A 6,000-nucleotide genomic window follows, 5' to 3' on the forward strand; every position below is an offset into this window, starting at 1 on the left:
AACACTTAATTAAGTCACTACCCTGAACAAGTTCCAACACATWTTCTTGGACATGGGATGTAAATGTGGTGGGTACCAAAGCACCCAGGGAGGGCACACACATCAAAATAATTACATATTAAATGAATTAATTTATCACCTATCTGTCAGTATACAGAGAMTATTCCTGGGAGTGTTGACTTTAAACAATGAAAACATGTTTGCAAAGCTTGATAATTGCTGTCTAGTCTACATTTTCGATTTATAGCAATGACAGCGCCCTATTTTCACCAGAAGGATTTTAAATCCAAAATAGTTTAAACTCTGTACCATTACTAARGGCACTGCTCATTAGTGGTGGCTGCAAATTCTTTTTCCCTTTGGGGGAGTGGAGAGGTAGAAAAGCTGTATTTTCTCAACCTCTTTTACATGAAAAGTCAGTGAATGAGGTCCAATTTAAGAGATTCTGCTTACCATGCCAGCAGAACAAATGAGCAAAATTGATACCCAAAACATTTGGATGCAATGGTTAGCTAGAATTAAAAGCATCTTCCAAAGAAGAGAACAGAGTGAGCTTTGCTACTGCTCCCTTTGTGGAAGAACCATAACATAAAAGATTTAGATGTTTGTGTGGATATTTTAAGCATTGTTTTAAAATTCTGTTAAACAAACAAGGCCATGCAGTGCTCCTTAAAGTTTTAAGGACTTGCTTTCTCTAAGTGACACAAGAGATTTCCAGAGAAAACCTTTTCTCCAACCCTTATTTTTCTGGTTTTCCTCCTCCTGCCTGGAGCTTACCCCTAGTTTTTAACTGGGGCAGTGTCTTCAACCTCTCCCTCCCAGTACAAGGGAGCTCTGTSCCCCACATCAGCACCATCCCTGGACACATCCTGATGTACCCTTAGCACARAGCTGCTGCTCTGCACTCCCAGGGTGAGAATGGAGGGACAGAGAAGCAGCTTGTCCCAGGCCACACAGGAAGCTTTTTGGCAACACAATGAGCTGAACCTGTTTACCAAGTCCCAGAGCAGCAGCTTCACTATTGAAACACCTTTCTTCTACATAAAATACCTGAAACTATTCAGATTTTAAGGCAAAGGCATATGTTCAAACCTGAAAACTGTTTAAACTGTTGAATGCCACAAATGTCTACCAGACCTGCAACTCCCTACTTGAGCAGATAACATCTGTTAAGAGTAAGTGGCTCATACAGTTCTGCACCAGAAAGCTTAATAAGTTCCTTCTCCAAGATTAAAGAAACACCTACACATTCTAGATGCTTCTGCAAGTCCCTGGAGGGAGAAAATGCTGCTCAGTGCTGAGACAATGAACCAGCTTCCTTCCTCAACAGCAACAAAACCCTGCTGCTTTTACCTAGCACTGAGAGGAAAGTGATATTTATAGAATTGAGCCCCATACCAACATGTACCTAAATATTTCTCACAGTTAGGGTACAGCATGTATCAAGATGACCTTAGACCCGTATCTTTTCAAAGCCCTAATTTCAAAGATCAGTGCAAGAGCAGAAAAAAAATTGAAACAGCTCAGCCATATCTCCCATTCCAATTCGTTTCAGTCATTCTCTGCATTAAAGCAGAACTTCAAAACCTGAACTTGAACCATTCTTGTCACTCAGACCTCTTCAGCAGGCAACTTTTTTAAAGCAGTTACATTATTTTCATATGTCAAATAAGCTCGCTAGGATTATGATATTTAGGTTTCTTATATAATTTCATAAATCATTGACAGCAATGATTTTAGACATGTCCTATTGCATTTAGGTTCAAAACCAAAAGAATACATGTACTGACTGTTGTGTTTCTTATATAATATCCYTCTTAAGCACTTACTCCAATCTGTAAAAATGTTTTATGGTAAAGCCAGTTACCTAMATTCCCATTTTGGCACTGAAATAAATTACTATCCTGTATTTTCATGCAATTATACAACTGCACAAAGGTTCACTTGGCTCTAAACCCCAGTAAGTATTTTCTAAGRCTGTTTCTATTGTTCATAATTACCAGTGAAAAAAAACCTGCCAAAAACCATCCTGAAAGACAGATAAATACTCTCGTATCACAAGMTATTGTTTGTCTAAACACTGATGCAGAGCTGGATACATCCAAGAGCACAGCAGAGCACGMAAGGAAACTTCTCATTTGAACATGTACTCACTTCCCAACACTGMTGGTTTGCTGCACTTTGGAGGAACTGCATTTACTATGATAACTGTCAGCTCAAATAACCAAGAACAGTCAGTAATAAAGACATCAATGGAATTCTAAATCTACTAAAATAGATTAAGAATTTTGCAGGCCTGGCAGTTTGGGCTACATCCAACACTACAGTGGAGACTGTGTTACAAGCACAGATCTGTTCTCATTTCAGTAATGTCCTCAAGTTCTTTCTAATCTGTTACAGTCAATAAAATCTGACTTCTGCACTTCCTCTCTTCTACACCAACTCTCTGACATGCAGACAGCCTTTATTTGAGCTGATATAGCTCTGCTGCCTTCTGGAATGAGCCCCAGCTACCTGGAGAAAACAAGGCCTTTTCCTGCATTCAGGTCTCTTCCTCATGCACAAGCCTTCTGTATTCCCCATGTGTGTGTCTGTCTTCTGTCACTCACCTACTACTCCTGAGGAAAAATAAATACAGGAGGAGAGGAGGAGGGAAAGCATTAAGATGCTGCCTATTTTCTTCACACAGTGATTCTTCTTTGCCTACTCTCCAATTTGTATGAAAGCATCTGCTCCTCTGAAACATTTCAACACTGCACTACACCTGCCAGTGACCCACTGTGCACCTTTTTCTTTAATTTCACCCTTAAAAYGCAGAGATATACAATGGAACATGARGCCAACTGTAGCTTTAAAGCAGAGAAATAGCTTGAGAAAACAGATGCCATCTTTAGACTTTATGAACTCTGAATTAAAATTTCCTACACTCACCAAATCAAATCGCAGTGTTTAATAACTGCAAATAGAACTCAGTGAGTCACAGAGAGGTTTATATTTTATGCAAAGCTGACTCCAGCAGTGTAGCATTCATTGATATCCAGGATATATAAAACCCCCATGTACTATTTCTTGATTTATCACTTCCTGCATCAGTGCTTATCTATCCCTGAATTAAAAGGCTCTCCTCCAAACATCAACCAGGCCCAGCATCTCTCCCTACCACAAGAGATTTCAGCCCACTCTTAACACTTCCTCATGAGACAAACGGGAAAACAGCACTTCTACACTTCTGTGCTTCACAAACCTGACAGTTTTATGTATTGTTRCTTGTGTGACTCTCTCAACTAAAAATTAACAAGTAGGAGGAAACAGGACTGAATGGACCAAAAATGCAAGTTCACTGTTCCATAAGACAGAGCAACAAGCCGAAGTTGCCACACACACTTTCAGCTTGGTTAGGATTGTGTTTGTGCTGTATCAAAATGAATGCAGCCCAAATACAAGAAGGAAGTAGACAAACTGAAAAAAAAAAAAAAAAAACCCAAAGCAAAAACCAAAACGCAAAGCCCAACAAACCCCGTTGGTTTCAACAGTGAGAAGCCACTCCTCGCATGYCATAGGCCCCAAACTGTACAATCAAATATGGCTCTGTCCTGCAGGGTCACGTATGGGATTGAGGAAGAAGAGAAAATTTATCTTTATAGACATTACAGCCTCTGTTAGGAAGTAAGAAATTTGTCAGAAGGCAACAGAGAAGTTGATGCTATTCAGCTTGCTCTGTGCCTAGTGGTCTCTTCAAAATTATTCTGCTTTGATAAGAAGGTGAAGCATGGGGAGATGTGGCTCTTAAGAATAAAAAAAAAAACCCAATTCAACAAAGATTGTACCAGCCACCTTTACTCAGGTAAGCAGCACTGTTTTGCCTAATTCAGGTGCTCAGCCTAACAAAGTAAAAACTGTTTCCTCCCTTGAAGACTGTTCATGCCACTTGATTATAAACACAGCACACTGATTAGTGAAAATTAAGACTTTTTTTAAAAAATACCTCAAAGCAGCAGGTTGCCAAAGAGAAAATTGCTGTCCTCTTGATGTCACTTTGCAAACATTTGATGCAATAACATAATGCCTTTTATGAAGGTCAGGCATTAGTTCCTCCCAAGGGAACTGCACAACACATACAGAAATTTAAGCCCGTTTTAAGTTTAGCAGCACGTCGAACACCTATCTGGAATTTTACAGGTGATAAAAACTGCGCATATAACAACAGTGGTTACAGTTTAACATTCATTTATAGTCAAGTTATCCATTTAAAGACACTTTGGTTCGGTAAATAACCAGCTAACCCCGARCACAGCTCGGAGCGTGCCAACAGCYTCCCCACACAACCCTGTGCAGCACTTGTACCTTCCAAGCTAAAAACAAACCCAGCACTCCACGCTGGCTGTCCCAGCCCCATTGAGCTCTCCTCGGTGGCATTGGGATCCCCAAAACCGAGCCGAGGAGGGTGTTCGGGGAGCCCACACCCTGGCAGGCACCATCCCTGCAGGGCTCTGCCCGATAACATCGCACCTTCCCGGCGTGCTCCAACAGCGGAGCGCTGAGGGAGAGCGCGGGGAGCACAGACCGTGACGAGCAATGAGATCACCTCTCCTCTTACCTCTGGGGCTGTGACAGCGCCCTGYCCGCGCCACCGGGACACCCACGGGCAGAGCCCCCTCAGAGCCGCCGAGCGCCTTCCAGGGAAAACGGAAAGGAAAAAAAAAAGGAGRGAGAGGCGCRGGGTGAGCGGGACGGTGCCCTGCGCGGTCACACACCGGGCAGGCGCGGAAGGAAGGGCATCACCCAGGGCGGGCCGAGCCCCGCCCCGGGCCGAGGCACTTACTGGAGTCCTGGCAGTGCGGGAGCCCCGTGAGGAGAGCCGGGCGCTCCCCGGGCCCGCTCCCGGCCCCGCTCCCGCGTCCCGCTCCGGGAACGGGCTCGTCCCGCCGCCTCCGACCGCACCGYCGGGACCCCGCCCTGCGCATGCGCCGCCGCACYGCCGCCCGCGCCGCCCCGCAGCCYGCTGGGATATGTAGTGCGGRGCGAGGGGCGGGGCGARGGGCGGGCCTGAGGCGCGGGGCATGATGGGAATTGTAGTCCAATTACTGGGGTTTTAATMTTTTATTTAATGGGAATGCCCAGGCAGGGAAGGAAATATAACATATTGTGAAGAAATTGTTCSCTGTGAGGGTGGGGAGGCCCTGGCCCARAGAAGCTGTGGATGTGGCWGGAARTGTCCAAGGCCRGGTTGGACATTGGGCCTTGGAGCAACTTCAGRGAGTGCAAAGTGTCTCTRCCCATGGCAGGGGTGGSACTGGATGGGCTTTAAKGTCCCTTCCAACCCAAACCATTCTGTGATCTGTGATTCTATTAGACTGTCATTCATCAACCATATGATGTTCAGCAGGCCAAGTGCCAGATTKTGTGCCTGGGWTGGATCAGCCCTGGAYGTACAGACAGACTGGGGAATGACCCTGGACAGCAGCGTTCTGGAAAGGGAGCGGGGTCCTGGCTGATGGCAAAGTGAATGAGTCAGCAGTGCCCTCAAAACACACAGCACAGCCTGCTTCACTTGCTCACGGACATCCTGGAGCCAACAAGCTTTAAGGATGTAGTAAATCAAGATGTTGATGTACATCTGTGCATACCTTGCTCATGTGGCAAAAKACTCGAGGTCTGTGTATCCCACAGCTGGATTATCTTCACCTGGAGGCTCAGGTGGGTTCCACCTCATAGCCTTTAGCCATTGGTCCTAGTGGCAAATAACAATCTCCAATAACGATGTTTAACCGGTTTTACTGGCGAGTTGCTTCTCTACTAAGCTTATACTAAATTTATACTGAAAAACTTTGTTTTCTGAAATAGTAACACAGATTTCTTTTCCCCTCGCTTAAAGCAGTGATATCTCTAATTATAGAAACCATTTGATCTCCTCCACTGCCTGCAAATACATCTTTGTTTCGAGCTGGCAGTGTAACCACCGCACTTCAGAGTGAAACAAAAGCTGTAATCAGAGCACAA

General features: G+C 44.5%; 1 protein-coding gene across 5 annotated transcripts in view; it reads right to left on the reverse strand.

Annotated features, from left to right (window-relative positions):
• The window catches only part of PLEKHA1 (pleckstrin homology domain containing A1), a 29,198-nt gene extending 24,228 nt beyond the window's left edge, over positions 1 to 4,970 (reverse strand). For 4 of the 5 annotated variants that reach the window (XM_057381139.1, XM_057381143.1, XM_057381142.1 and 1 more), the window contains exon 1: positions 4,823 to 4,970. The gene's annotated coding sequence lies outside the window, so the exon portion shown is untranslated. Of the gene's footprint in view, positions 1 to 4,597; positions 4,674 to 4,822 lie in introns of all 5 variants that reach the window. The other variant, XM_057381140.1, reaches the window with a different exon arrangement.
• Positions 4,971 to 6,000: the final 1,030 nt, after the last annotated feature.

The sequence above is a fragment of the Malurus melanocephalus genome, unplaced genomic scaffold (assembly GCF_030028575.1).
Source record: "Malurus melanocephalus ecotype Western Australia unplaced genomic scaffold, MMel_1.1 scaffold_494, whole genome shotgun sequence".
NCBI lineage: Eukaryota > Metazoa > Chordata > Aves > Passeriformes > Maluridae > Malurus > Malurus melanocephalus.